The sequence below is a fragment of the Benincasa hispida genome, chromosome 10 (genome assembly GCF_027475165.1).
Source record: "Benincasa hispida cultivar pf3 chromosome 10, pf3_genome.v1.1, whole genome shotgun sequence".
Taxonomy (NCBI): Eukaryota; Viridiplantae; Streptophyta; class Magnoliopsida; order Cucurbitales; family Cucurbitaceae; genus Benincasa; species Benincasa hispida.
In genome coordinates this window covers 31092729-31108719 of record NC_143487.1, presented here as the reverse complement: position 1 = coordinate 31108719, position 15991 = coordinate 31092729, and the positions used below count along the sequence as shown (strand labels likewise).

The 15991-nt window shown below is 32.3% G+C and overlaps 1 long non-coding RNA gene across 1 annotated transcript; it reads right to left on the bottom strand.

Annotated features, from left to right (window-relative positions):
* Nucleotides 1-998: 998 nt before the first annotated feature.
* LOC120087792 (uncharacterized) lies at nucleotides 999-2499 on the bottom strand. Its single transcript, XR_005484683.2, has 2 exons — nucleotides 1576-2499; nucleotides 999-1254 (listed from the first exon to the last, which is right to left on the bottom strand). It is a non-coding gene; the product is annotated as an uncharacterized LOC120087792 (long non-coding RNA).
* Between the last annotated feature and the right edge of the window lie 13492 nt (nucleotides 2500-15991).

The window sequence follows — 15991 nt, the reverse complement described above, 5'->3', positions numbered from 1 at the left end:
TTTTCAACTGCGTGTAAACTTCTTCAAATGTCGATTTTCTAAGATAGACAATTAAGTAAATGCATTGACAATTCTAAAAAGAAACTCTTACTAAGACACTAAATTGATTCATTTATGACAATTTAGATGTATAATATTGGATACAATTATAAGTTTCACACGAGGTTTTCCCAAACGAAACATAATGAAGTGTGTAAATCAATCACCCACAAAAATTCATAGTTCAAATTAATACAATTATTAGTTTGTGTAATGACCCAACCTTACAAGTACTGTGACAAGGGTCATTACTCATACTCACACACTTACATTCAAACCATTTTGACCATTTAAGCATAACTCTATGGAGGTAGAGATGACAGTTTCGAATCAATTTATTAAATCAACAAATGAACAAATAGATAAATGTTCATTTGGGGTCCCTTAAAAACATTTGCAAAGAAAACATTCAAAACAATAAAATATTCTATCTATCGTTAAAACCAAATTTCAAAACATTTAAATAACTAGAGACATAGACTGAGCAGAAACAATTTCTATTGTCCTCATATGGCTCTGTCATGAGTGCCATCTATCACTCACTAGCCTATTCCTATCATTACCTGGAAAACATGAAGGAATAAATTATGAGTATTTTTATACTTATTAAGTACCCACTAGTGGGCCCTCTAAGTAACATGTTAACCATTCTATCTAGGCATCGGTGTATAATCATAGCATATCAGTCGTGGTGATCCCAAAGAGTCACATATCAGTCATAAATGTGATCCCAAGGGAACACATATCAGTCAAATGCATGTAACTCGAAGGTACACAAAACAATTGTAGGTGTATCTCGAAGGTACACATATTAGTTGTAGGTGCAATAATGAGGGAGCACACATCAGTCACAAGTATGTACTCGAAGGTACACAAACAATCATAAATGTGCACATAAACAGTCATGGGTGTGAATCTCGAAGGAACATACAAACAGTTGTAAAGTGTACACTTGCTCGAATAAAAAAGCTAACAATCACCATAGAAACTTAGCATGCGTTAGTCCACATATAATCATTTATCACAAACATAGTCACTTAACTCAAGAAAAACTTACTAGAATGCTCTTAGCCATCTTATCATGACATTGCGGTCAAAACAGTCCAAGCATTGTCATGTAGTTGGGATAATTAGTTTGAAGGCGAACCAGTACTAAGACACTTACCTTAATTAAATTCAAGCAAAGGAAATTCTATGAAAAACTTGATCCAACCCCTACAACATAAAACCAAAATTTTAATTAACTTTAGAGCCCAATTCCATCCACCAAATTATCTAAATATTGCCAAATTAATTTCAGACAATTCCAAATATCCTTATCCAAGGTGTGTTGGTTCAAACATCATGTCAATAAAAACCCCAAAACTTATCAAAATCTTGTTGAAACCGGTGTCACACCATGTGGACTAATACCTCAACTCCTCTCAAAACTTGCATCTAAAACCAAAATAATGTGGGTAAAACCAGTTTCAATGCGAACTTAATGGATATTCAAGATCCATTCAAGAAAAAGCAACAAATCCCCAAAAATCTTACCAAAAACTCAAGATTCCAACGAAGTCATGTTTGGAGAACTTGACAGCGGAGACCAGCAGACGCACAGCGGCGAAATCTGAGGCTGGGCGTCGATCAGAACGGCGGCGCGGCTAGAATAAGGCAGCGGCTTGAGGGCGGTCTGGCGTCGTCAGATCTGAAGAAGAGAGAAAAATCGGCGCTCACCGGTGGCGCTAGACACTGTGGACGGAGGCGAGCGAGATCGGCGTTAGCGTCCGGAAGGTCGGGGTGCGGCAACTACTGTGGACGTTGATCGGAGGACGAGCGGCGGCCAGAGAAGAAGAAGAAAGTGGCAGCGTTGATCTGAGGCTGAAAATCGAGAGGGAGACACGGGGGAGGAAGGGGGGGGTTTGGTTCACGCACGCTCAAGAGGAATAAGGGGGAAAATATTTTTACTTTTTACCCCCTTTTTCCTTCTTTCCACGAATTTCGAGGCTCTGTAAAATTAAAAAACTATTTTATTTCCACTCCATTAAAATCATAATTTCACAAATATAAATATATTTTAAAAGCCATTTTCCATCTCCTCGATATATTTATATATACATATTTAATCTTTTTTCTTTTTCCTCCTTAAAACCTCAAGATCTTCACCAAATCAAACAAAAAATTCCAAATCTTTCATTAAATTTAAACCAAAAAAAAAAAAATCTTTTATCCAAATAATCCAATTATCTTTTCCAATTAATTCAATTATAGCTCAAAAAAAAAAATCTAAAATTAAAAGGAGATAAAACCAATATTTTCAAGGTAATTAATTCAAATCTCTACTCAAATGAATTCACATTAACCAATAAAAATTTTCAATTATCTCAATTTGACCCTAAATTCCAAAAATTAAAGAAAACTAAGACTCAATAAGTTGAGATAATTAACTAAAATTTTCTTGGAACTCGGGATGTTACCGTTTGTGTCTTAAAAGTTCTTGAAATTTAAAAAGCATCTTAGGCATCCCTAAATTTTCAATTTTATGTTTAATACATCTCAATTATATTAAAAAAATTAATAATGACTTGTAGGTTAAATATAAAATTCAATTTTATGTCTTATAGGATTCAAAACTTCAATTTGGGATTTGTTTAACAACGTTCTTGTTTCTTTTTTTCATTTTTCATTCTTCAAGAAACAATTTGTTTGACCGCCTTTTTCATTGATTGTTTCTTGATCTAAAAAACATTTCTAAACAAAGGGTCAGTTTACTTTTGTATTTATGAAAAGAAAAATACTTTGATGTAGTCGAGCCAATTAAAATTTGGCACATGTCAATTTTGAAAAAAATATTATTATTATTGTTATTGGTGGTGGTGTGTATGTATAAAAATGGGGAATATAGAATTTAGGTTTAAATATTACACTCGTGGAAATGAATGTATAGCACAGTTGGCTATTTGTCTCATGGGCGACACTCCTCCATTTGAACCCCAAGATGGGGATTCACATCTTAGTTGAAGCAGTTAAATGTTAATAAATTTTATGGCAATTGAATTATTTAAATTTTGAATTTTAGTTTTGAATTTAAATTTTACAATTTGTATAGTTTACTATTTTTATTGACATAATTTAAGACAAAGTCGTTGAGTGAGAAAAAATATTGTAAATTAAAATTTTAGCAAAACTTGAAAGATAGAAACATTTTTATTATTTTTGTTAATTTTGCATATTGAGATTGGTTTGCATTAGATAATGTAGGCTTTTGATATTTTCTTTAATTAGGATAGATATTACGTATTTTTGTATTATTATACAACTAAATTATATTTAAACTTAAAAAGATAAAATATAAAAGAAATAAGGAAAAAACAAGAAACTAAAAATAGTTATCAAATAAGTTTTTATTTTTGTGTCTTCTTTTCAAGAAACAAGAAATAATAAACCCTAAAAAAATTGTTACCCATCATTTTCTTGTTTTAAGTTCTTAAAAAATTGAAAACATGACTATTATCAAATGGGGTTTCAGTGTCTAGTAGGTCAGTGAATTTTAAACAAGAGGATGAACGTATTAATGACCTATTTAACACAATATTAAAATTGAAAGGATGTATTGGACATGACATTGTTTAAGAACTTATTAGATACTTTTTAAATTTGAAAGAACAAATAGACCTAGATGCGAAAATTCGAAAACTTATGATTTAATTAAACTATTGCTAATTGCATTTAAAATATAATTATTCTCAATATGTTATTTTAATCTCCAAATTTGAATGAAGATGACCAAAATGAGCAAATTAAACGAGATATACCTTCAACCAATGTTCGAATCTCCATACTCTCTTACTGAATTGAAAAAAAATAGTGAAAATATATGTTTTTGAATAATAAATATCTCTATGAATAAAATATATATTAAATTAGTTGATGTAGAGATGAAATACGATTATTACTTTAAAGTTAGATGATTAATTTTCCACTATAGTAGAACAAAAAAGAAAAAAAAAAAGAATAATGAAAGAACTCTCTAAATTAATTAAGAGACCAAAACAAGTGTTTAAATAATTTTAGAATCTAAAATAGAATTTCAAGGCTTAATACTCTTTTAAAGTTCAAGTAAAAAAAGGGGAAAAAAAAACTCTTCTAAAGTTGACAATTTATTTATAAAGAAATTACACGTGGGAAATGGAGAAGGAGAGTACATTTAAATTGGTAGCCGAGCAAGATATTGGTGTATGAATGAATAAATTATTGAATTGATTCTGCAATAAATTGAGAGCCCACTCGACTGATTATGATTGGACATCTCATTATTATTCAACCACTCATTTTTGCTTTATAAAATCTCATGTGTCATGTTTGGTTAAAATATCTTTTCAACTTTCTATTTTAACTTTTAGTTTAGAGTGTTTTTTTCTAATATGAATTTCATTTTTTTTTCCTGAAGTGAGAAAATCGTTATTATTGGCCTATTTGGAGGCTAAATATCGTATGTGAAGAGTTGATATAATCTATATATATCACTGTTTGACCCACTAATATATCATCTTCCATTTTCACTTCTTTTAACATGTGCACAGTAATTCTCATCTAACAATTCTATTAGCTTCTCCACCCTCTCACTTCCTATGTTTCCTCTCTTCTTATATCCGATCTCACTCTTGTCACTCTCTCTTCCTTTCATGGCCCATTTACGTTTTTATTTGTTTATTCTTTTTTTAAGTTTATTTCATTATACTTCGGGTGTGATTTTTTTCCACTATATCCATTTTATTAAGAAACCATGGTATTCCAGTCTACTTCCATGCACCCATTTTTTACCTTCAATTTACATACATCGTTTTTTTCTCTAGTGTCCTATGATAGCGTATATTAATAATTTATTATCTATAAATTATGTCATTCAAGTTTTTATTTTTATTTGCTTAGTATATCAATTATTTATTTGTATAATGTGTAAGGAAGAAGACGAAAGGGTAGCTGAACAATCGTTGTCAAAGACTAAACGATCGTTGAGAGGTGAAGGCTAAACGATTGTTGGGAAAAAGGCTAAACGATTGTTGGGAAAAAGGCTAAACGATTGTTGGGAAAAAGGCTAAACGATCGTTGAGAAAAAGGCTAGACGATCGTTGGGAAAAAGGTAAACGATAGGACAAGCGTCTACACGATAGAGGTAAGCATGTAGACGATGGGTAGGAGACTGCATGATTAGGTTGATCGTGTAGGTGACAGAAGGTGGACGATTGGGTTGAAGTGTACACGAATGAGAGTACACGATAGGATTTAGACGATAGAAGAAATTCACTATACGATTGGTAGAGAGCATAAATGATAGAGAGAATTGATTAAGACAATCGGCCTTCACGACCTGTATCACTCGTCGTGTAATGATATTTATTAGCATAAGAAAAGCCACATGACAGAATGTTAATGGTCTACAATAACAACCATGAAAGAGAAAATACATGTTTAACCACTAAATAATGGAACCTGAAGTAGAAGAGGAAAAATGCAGAAAAATGAATAAAACTATGTTATTTTTCTTCAGTAACGTTGCACTCATTTATCATCCCCCCGCAAGTGAACGAGGAGTTGTCGCGACTGTGAGCTTGGTTTTCAAACTGAGATAAAGAGGACTCAGTAAGGCTTTTGTCATGATGTCGGCTAACTGATCCTCAGAGGGAAGGAATCGAACTGAAAGCTATTTGGAGGCAACCTTTTCTCTGAGAAAGTGAAGATCAATCTCAAGATGTTTTATCTGGTTGTGAGGCACAGGATTGGCGGCCATGTAAGTGGCGTTGAGATTGTCACAAAGCAGCAGGGGGTGGAGATGTTATTGACACCAAGTTCAGTAAGAATTGATTGGATCCATAAAACCTCAGCGACAGCATTGGACAAACCACGATATTCTAATTCGGCACTAGATTGAGAGACGACCTTTTACTTAGAGGAGCTCCATGAAATGAGGATTAAACCAAGGAAGACACAGAATCCACTCGTGCTTCACCTGTCATCCGGGCAGCTGGCCCAATCGGCATCTGTGTAGCAAGTCAAAGCCAAAACAGGGGACTTTGTTAGAAAAATACCATGATTGGTCGTGCCTTTGAGGTATTGAAGGAGCCGTTTTGCTGTTTGAAGATGTGAAGTGGTTGGGGTGTGCATGAACTGACAGAGCTTATTGACACTGAAGCTAATGTCTGGTCTGATCAGCATACAATATTGAAGAGCACCAACTAGGCTTCCATATTTAGAGGGGTTGTCCAGCAATTATCCATCAGTAAGGGACAATGAGATGCCAACAGTCATTGGAGAGTGAATTGGCTTGCAGTCAGTGAGTTGTGCAAGTTCAAGAATACTATGAATGTACTTGGACTAAGACAAGTGTAGATGATCTGAAGAGCGAAGCACCTGAATGCCAAGGAAAAAAGATAGATCACCGAGATCTTTAAGTGCAAACTGAGTATTCAAGCAAGTGATGAAGTGTTGAATAATGGCAGGGCTATTTCCAGTAACAATAATATCATCAACATAGATAAGAAAAATAATTAAAGTATGTGAGTTGCGAAAATGAATATGAATGTATCAGACTTTGCATTAGAAAGCCCCATTGTGTCAAGCAGGTGCTGAGCTTGGAGAACCATGCGCGAGGGCTTTGCTTGAGGCCATATAGTGCCTTATGTAGCAGTAATACATGATCAAGGTGTTTATCACTGATGAAACCAAGTGATTGCTTGATGTATACTTCCCTAGATAGATCACCATTGAGGAAGGCATTGTGTACGTCAAGTTGTCAAATGATCCAGTCTTGGGATAGAGCAATTGACAGAACAAGTTAAATGGTAGTAGGCTTGACTACTGAACTGAAGGTCTCAAAATAATCGATGCCATAGTCTTGGTTGAAGCCTTGAGCAACCAAACGTGCCTTGTAACGAGCAATCTCACCAGATGGAGTTTGTTTGAGTCTGAACACCCATTTGTTGCCAATAACTTTGCGATCCTAGAGCAGAGCTGTGAGAGACCATGTATTATTTCTGATGAGTGCTTCATACTCCTCAAGCATTACTTATTTCCAGCTTGGATGAAGAAGAGCTTCCTTGTAAGATCGTGGTTCTGTTTTTTCCAAGTCAGTAACCTCGGACAGCCAAGCCTTTGGTTTGAAAATTCCCATATTAGACCGTGTAATCATGGGGTGGTTATTGGTTGTAAGGGGTAGGGATGGTGTTGGTTCTGAGGTGGTGGAGTTGGGGTGTGGGGAAGCAGGGGGAGTTGGAAGAGTAGAGGTAAGTGGTGGTAAAGGAAAGGAAACAATGAGGGCTGGTGGATCGATTGATGGTTCAGGTTATTGGGAAAGGTGGGGAGGGGGTTGGTTGATAGGTATAGATGCATGTGTGGGATGAGAGGTAGGGGTTGGTATAGAGGGAGGTAGGTGAGGAGAATGATGGTGATGAACATCGTTGCTGTCGGAATCGGCAGGGATCTGATGTAGGGGAGAAGGGCTAACTGGAATAGGAAAGGAAAGAACTTGAGAGGAAGAATGTGAGGGAGAAGCGATTGATGGATGGTTATCAAGGAAAGGGAAAGCAGTTTCATTGAAGATGACATGCTTAAGGACATAAATTCGACCGGTTGTGCGATGAAGGCAAAGATATCTTTTATGCAAGGAAGAATAGCCTAAGAACACGCACGGATGAGATCTATATTGGAGTTTATTGTCATTGAACGGTCGAAGGAAAGGGAAACAGGTGCAGCCGAAGATTTTTAGGAGTTGGTAATCAGGAAGTTTGGAGTACAAAGTTTCATAGGGGAACTTATTATCAAGGAGAGGTGTAGGTAGACGATTGATAAGGTAGATAGCGGTATGGAAAGCGAAAGGCCAGAAGCTATGTGGAATAGAAAAGTGAGCAAACATGGCTAGACCAACTTCAACGACATGTCTATTCTTTTGTTCGATAGTGCCGTTTTGTTGGGGTGTGTAAGGACAAGAAACACGATGAATTATGCCAAGTTTGTCTAGTATATGAGAGAGAGCTTTGAACTCCCATCCTCCATCAGTTTGGATCGATTTAATAGTGATGAAAAATTGATACAAAGTCATAGCTTGAAACTTAAGAAAACAGGGTAGAACTTCATATTTAGTTTTCATTGTATAGATCCAAGTGAAACGAGAGAAAGCATCGATAAAAAGTACGAAATATCTATCTTCATTTATTAAATTGATCGGGGAAGGACCCCATACATCGACATACACTAAGTCAAAGGGAGAGGGTGGACGAGAGTTAGACACTTGAAAAGGTAAACGATGGCTCTTGGCTATTTGACAATGTTCACAAACTGATACATTTGACTTATTTTTGTACTTTAGTTTGCATTTGGACAACACAGAATGAACTACTAGGGGAGAGGGATGTCCTAGGCGACGGTGCCACAAAGAGAAATATGTGAGCGCTGAGATGAAGGCAGTTGGATGAGATGAGGAATGGACAGATCGTGTAGCCGATGGATTGACAGAGAGCTTGTATAGGCCACGATCAAGTGTGCCCCGGAGGAGTGGACTCTTGGTTTGAAGATCTTTCACAACAAATGAGTCATGAAAAAATTCGACGTAAGCATTATTATCATAATATAAACGATCGATGCTAATTAGATTTCGAGATATTGAAGGTGTGTGAAGAACAGAGTGAAGGTGAATTGGAGTATGCGATGTAGATGAAAGGAAAGAAGAAGAACCAGTGTGAGAGATGGGAAGGGACTTACCATTTCCCACAACAACTTGTTCGCCACCATAGTAAGGGACAGGCTGTTGGATGTTCAACAGGTCAGGGGTCATGTGATGAGTGGCTCCGGAATCCATATACCAGCCTTCATCGGAGTGATTTGTTGTTGGGGCAAGGGGAGTAGTAATGTAGGATAGCGGCTGAGGTGGGGTTGGTGTTACTTGAGCAAAATGAGCTTGAAGATGTTGAATGGTTTTATATTTTGGATTGTCGATGTTTAGTAGGACAGTGCTGTATGGTTGAACTTGTTACAGATTTGGCATTATGGGCGATTGGAGGATTGGGATGGTTGATAGGTTGTTGGTCGCGGAGCTTGGGTGGGTGGTCTATGAGATATATAGTTTGTGGCAGGCATAGTAGAGAAAGAAGGGTTAGGGAGAATAACTGGAAGAGTTGGAGAAGGTCGGAAAGATGACCTGGTAGGTTGCAGCCAGTGAGGACGTTGAGGTTGAAGTGAGAGATGGGCGACATTGGCTTGTATCTGTTGGAGTTGGTCCATAACAGACTGGGATTCGAGCCGACAGTCATATGCGATGAGAAGGCTGTGGACATCAATGATAGATGGGCGATCAGTTATGTTCTGAATGGAGGTCACGAATGGATTTTATTCAGTGCCAAGGCCTTCAAGGATGTATGCAAAGTGATCACGGTAAGACATTGGTTCTCCAATAGTAGCAAATTTGTCGGCAATGTCTTTTATCTTGGCAATGTATTGTGAAACGCTGATGCCATCCTTTCGTATCTTCTAAAGTTGAGAGCGCAGACCCATTATTCGGGCTGTGGAGAAAGATTCATAGACCGTTCGGAGTGCTTCCTATATTTCCAGTGCGGATTCGTATCCAACGATTTCTCCCATCTTATCTTCATTGAGAGAGGAATAAAACCAGCTCATGATCGTCCGATTGCACTTCTGCCAATAGGAGAAATGGGGATTGAGTTGAGTTTACTGAGGGTCGAGGTACTTCGGTGGCTGAGGATAGGTGCCGTCAATGAAGCTTTCAAGGCCATAGCCCATGATAAGTTGAGAAGTTGATTCTTCTAGAGGAGGTAGTTTGAATCATTTAGCTTAACGATGAGGGATTGGGATATGTGAGGGAAGTTTGCGATGTAGGGATTGTGGGGAAGAGAGAGTCGGGTAGGGATTAATCGGTATCGGATTTTGAAAATGATGATGGTTAGGGCACCGACATAGTGAGGGTGAGGGGGTGGTGGTGGAGGGCTATATTGCAGAGGGTAGAATGGATTTCGAGCAGGGGGAGGGGCTTGCTGAGTAGTAGGTGGGGTGAACGACGGAGAAGATATAGATATGGTGGTCGGAGGTAGAACTGTTGAATGAATGCCTGGGTTTGATGTTACTGGTAGGGTAGAGTTTTCTTCAGATGTTCCTGAGCTCAACGCCATGAGAAAAGGGCAGGATGCTTTAAAGCTCTGATACCATGTAAGGAAGAAGATGAAAGGGTAGCTGAACGATCGTTGTCAAAGACTAAACGATCATTGAGAGGTGAAGGCTAAACGATCGTTGGGAAAAAGGTTAAACGATCGTTGGAAAAAGGTAAACGATAAGACAAGCATCTACACAATAGAGGTAAGCGTGTAGACGATGGGTAGGAGACTGCACGATTAGGTTGATCGTGTAGGCGATAGAAGGTACACGATAGAAGGTAGACGATTGGGTTGAGGTGTACACGAAGGAGAGTATACGATAGGATTTAGAGGATAGAAGAAATTCACTATACGATTGGTAGAGAGCATAAATGATAGAGAGAATTGATTAAGACGATCGACCTTCACGACCGGTATCACTCGTCGTATAGCGATATTTATTAGCATAAGAAAAGCCATATGGAAAAATATTAATGGTCTACAATAACAACCATGAAAGAGAAAATACATGTTTAACCATTAAATAGTAGAATCTGAAGCAGAAGAGGAAAAACGCAGAAAAATGGACAAAATTCTGTTATTTTTCTTCAGTAACGTTGCACTCATTTATCATAATGCCGATTAAAAAAATGACAACATAACCCTTTAATTATCGATAGTTTTTAAAAATTAAATTTATAAATACTACTTTCACTCGTTTATTTTTATTTGTCTTACTTTTGAAGACTCTTGTCAAAATTCAAGTCATGATTGAAAATTATATATATATATAGTATTAAAAAGTGGAAAAATGTTTTAGAAAAAAGTTGGCACGTCCATCCATGACTTAGAATTAAATTTCGTATTTTTAAATGTTGGTATTTCGTTGACTATTTACGATTAATCTTAAATTTGACTGATTTTTTTTTTAAACAACAATAATAAAGAATTATTTAAAAGACAATAATTGAATACAAAGAACTGAATTTATACAATAATTGAACTATAAGATTTTTTTTTTTTAAAAATAGTGTTTATACAAATTATTTTAGAGTACAAAAAACTGAACCAGATAGCACTAACATATGAACTCTGCACACCAAACACAGACATATGAACTTAGACATAACAAATTTGCATACCCAAACAACACAACTCCACACCCCAAACACAAACATCAGAACTCCCCAAACATTAGAATTTCATACATCCTATATCATTTCAGCACTCCAAATAGTCCCTATTATTTATATTAACATAGTCATAAATTAAATTTAGTATAATTTAATATATTTTTATATTAATTAATTATTTTATTTTCTTAAATCAATTAACATATTAATAATAAAATAATAAAATTTTATATAAATATTAAGATAATATCATATATTAATGGTCAATGTACTAATTGAAATTTATGAAGTGTAACTAGTATATTTATATTTGATAATTAATTAAAATTAATAATAAATTAATTCATATTAGTTTATTAATGAAAAATATTTTAAATGACAAATCTGCTAAAAGTGTTTACAAATAATAGTAAAATATCACCGTCTATCTGTGATAGACCACGATAGACAGCGACGACTACTATCTGTGTCATGATAGACACAGATAGTAGCCATCGTTGTCTATCACAGTCTATTAAAGATAAACAGTGACATTTTGCTATTATTTGTAAATATTTTGATTCATTTTTCTATATTTGAAAACAAACCTTTATTAATTAATCAAAGTATATTTTTATTGATTATTTCTTAGTTATAAAAATCTCATCTATATGGAAGGTATTAGAAAATTTACGTTATTTAAAAGTTCAATGGATAATATATTTTGGATTCTAAAAAGAGATGATGTGAAATAAACAAGAATATTAAATGTTTGTCTTAAATTTTGTAGCACAACTTAGGAAACAAACATGCCTTTTATGCAAGTCAATGTGAACTTAGTTCAACTGACGAAAAATATACATTAACAACTAACAAGTATGTGTATTATGTGTGTAAATTTCTTCAATGTGTGTTATTGTCAAAGATTAAAGTATTTGCTGACAATTCGATTTATTAATAAGTGGTTCGACATCGATATTAATAGTTAATTGATATCTTTAGCATCTTTTATAAATACACATAGAAGATTAAAAAAAATATAAATTATTAATCTCAATATGAATACAAATATGAATACTTGTAATAAGACCTACAACATAATAAAACAACTTAATTATTAATTTAAATAACTTTCATAATTTTTTTAATTTACATAATCATATGTTCATATTGATATTCTATCAGTATATTCATAGATATATATTTGAAGTTGAAATCTCGAGTCGATATTGATATCAACATTGATATTTTAATCTTCAATTATTGTGCACGCTTGTACTAAAGTGATCATTATATATATTAAAAAAAGTATGCACTAGAAAAGATAAACTAAAACTTTTTTTAATTGTCAACCATAACTCAAATGATTAAAAGATGGCTTCGAACAAAATTCCTTAACCACTCCAAAATATAACTAGACTAATATATATTTAGAACAAACAAACAAAAAGGTAATTGGAAAGTGTACAATTACCTTTTGGCATAGAGTAATTTTTATTTTCACTAGAGAAGGTCATAGGTATAGTTTTGGTTTTTTTTTTTTCCCTTAAATTAATTATTTTTGAGTTCAAGGCATAGGTATAGTTGAAACAGCCTCCAAGTGTAAAATGAAGTGGAAAATAAAAGGACCTTCAATTTTAATTAATAGCTTTGAAGATAAATTATATTGAATATTAAAGTTAGAGTGTGTAAAGTCTACTCTTTTCATTAGTCTTCTGTACTCTCTTGTTTAGTATTGGTTTGTTTGGTGTGGTCCATTTCAAATGTTTTAAATTTTAATCCTTCAAACTTTCAATAAATTCCTTTTATTGTTCTAAAATTTTGCATAAGAAAACTTCTTAAAATTTTGAATTTATTAATATTTTTTAATACAACAAATAAAATAGAAAGATTTGAACTACTAACTAATAAGGTAATAATAGTACATACTAATCACCATTAAGCTTTGGTCACTTTATTCACTAATAATATAATTTATAATACAAATAAAGTATCTCGATAAACTTAACATTTAACTTACTATATATATATGACTTAGAATACCAATTTACATGTCATAGTAAACATAGCCCAATTAAGATAAAATGTATATCTTCAAAAAAAAAAAAAAGATTGAGATTCGATCTCACCCATGTTGATCTATAAAAATATCAACTTACATAAATATTAATTATTTTAAAAAAATGAACAATTACAAGTATCGAAGTTATTGTTAAATAATTAAAAACTAAAATGCGATGTTTAGGACTCGTTTGATAACTATCTAGGCCCAAACTATTTGGTTTTTATTCTAATTTTTGAAAATTAAATTTATAAACACCTATATCACCTCCAAATGTTATGCTTTTTGATATACTTTTTACCAATATTTTCAAAAATCAAGCTAAGTTTTGAAAACTAAAAAATATAGTTTAAAAACTTTTTTCCTTGAAAAATAAAGTCAAGTCATATGATGCTAGTAAATGTTAAACCATACGTTTAGTGTTTGAAATAGATTTCACATTAGTGTTTATGCATTTGTAAACTTTAAATGACTTTCCACGTATATAGCCTAAATAAATGTGTCAAATTACATAATTATCTAAACTTTTTTCTTCTTCTTCTTTACATGAATAGCCTAATACACTATTATTTTATACAAAAATTGGACCCAATTTATCTTTTTAGCCCCCTAATTAATTATTTTTTAATAAAAAAGATATATAGAATAATATTAGTACCAAAAGAAGTGTGGAACTATATATATATATATATATATATATGTTATTAACTTCCCCAAGCAGTTTTTGATATATACAATGCTACATATTTAAATTTTCTAAAAACAAACTAGAGTACATTTGATAAGCGCACGAACAAGACAATTTGTACAATATATCGTCTCATATACCGAATAATATGTGAAACGTGTGTTTACATTTTCAAGTATATTTATAAAACACAAACAAGAAAACCAAATAAGCCATGGTATGTGCAACGTTCATTCATATTTTTCAATATATTACCATGATATTTGACATATACTTGAGATCTCAATGAAGAGGTGATCGATTTTCATCTACGAATATGGAAGAAAATAAACGAAATCTCATAAAATGAAAGAAACATTAATTTGAAATATCATGCATTAAATGAATATAAATCGAAATTAATAAATAATAAAAAAAATCAAAATTAAAAAATGATGATACAAGAAAATAATTGAATATTTTGAAATAAAAAAATCATTATATAATTAATAGTAAATTAAAAAATGATATATGTTTTATTTTAAAATATTACGAGATTAAAAGAAGGGTGAGAATCTATCAAAAGGTTAAAAATGTTTGGTGTTGAAATCTAATTATAAAATATTACTAAATTTTAGGACATTTGTGAAATATGAGTCATGTAGATTAATTCTCTAAAATCTTTCAACTTTAAAAAGAGTCTTATGGCATTTTAACTTCATTTATGTTTAATTGATCCTAGAATTTAAAAATATCTAAAATAACTCAACCATGTTTTTTTTTTAAAAAGAATTCTATGTGTGATATAAAGTTAAGATTTTTATCCATACGGCTAATCATTTTTAGTTTTTAGTTTTTGAAATAAAAAACAAAAACAGGTTTTTAAACCTAAATAAGTAAGTTACACTTGAAATCCATTTAGACCCGTTTCTTAACCATTTGATTCTTTGTTTTAGTTTTTGAAAACTAACACCTATATTCTGTATCTATTTTTTTTTGTTATCTACTTCATATTAATATTTTGAAAAATCAAGTCAAGTTTTGAAAAACTAAACTAGGGCCATAGTGTGTTGTTGTTAGTTTTTGGAAATGAAAGCTTATTAACACTACTCTCACCTACAAGTGTTTTTGTTTTGCAACTCATACCAATGTTTTCAAAATCTAAAGCAAATTTTAAAAACTATAAAAAAAAAAAAAGATAAAATACATTTTGGTCACTATAATTTAAGGTTTGTTCAATTTAGTTCCTTTTAAACATTCAATTTCAGTCTGTAATCTCTCAATAAATCTTAAAATTAATACCTTGAACTTAATTTTCTTTTTATCAAAATTGACTAAATAATAATTATAATATTTACTAAAATTGGCTAAATAATATTTATTACAATATACGAATATGTTTTTGACTAAAAAATGTGATATGTTTTCAGTAAGGTGATTTTTTTGAATAATTAACAAAAAAAAAAAAAAAAAAAATAGCATTAAGGGCTAAATTTAAGATTCATTAAAAGTATGGAGATTAAAATTGAAATTTGAAAGTACAAGAACTATAATTGAACAAATTTGAAAGTACAGAGACCATAAACCTAAAAAATAATTTAAAAAATTCGTTTTTTTTTTAATAAAAAAAACTAAAAATTCAAATATTTCTTTAAGGAATGTGGAAATCATTTGAGAGTAAAGAATCATACATTTCAAAAAAAGAAAAAAAAACTAGAAATGAAATTGTTATCAAACATAATTGTAGTTTTTAACAACTTATTTTTGTTTTTTTTTTAAATTTGATTAATAATTCAAATGTTTTCTTAACAAAGATAAAAATCATGGTAAAAAAAAAAAAGGAAAAACAAGTATAATTTTCAAAACTCAAGTAGTGTCCTTTTAAACACTTCTTGAAAATCAATAATATATTAGATAAAAATAGAAAAGTTCTAGATCTATAATGAAAAATAGTAGTTCAACTTTAACACTAATATGAATAAGATTGTTG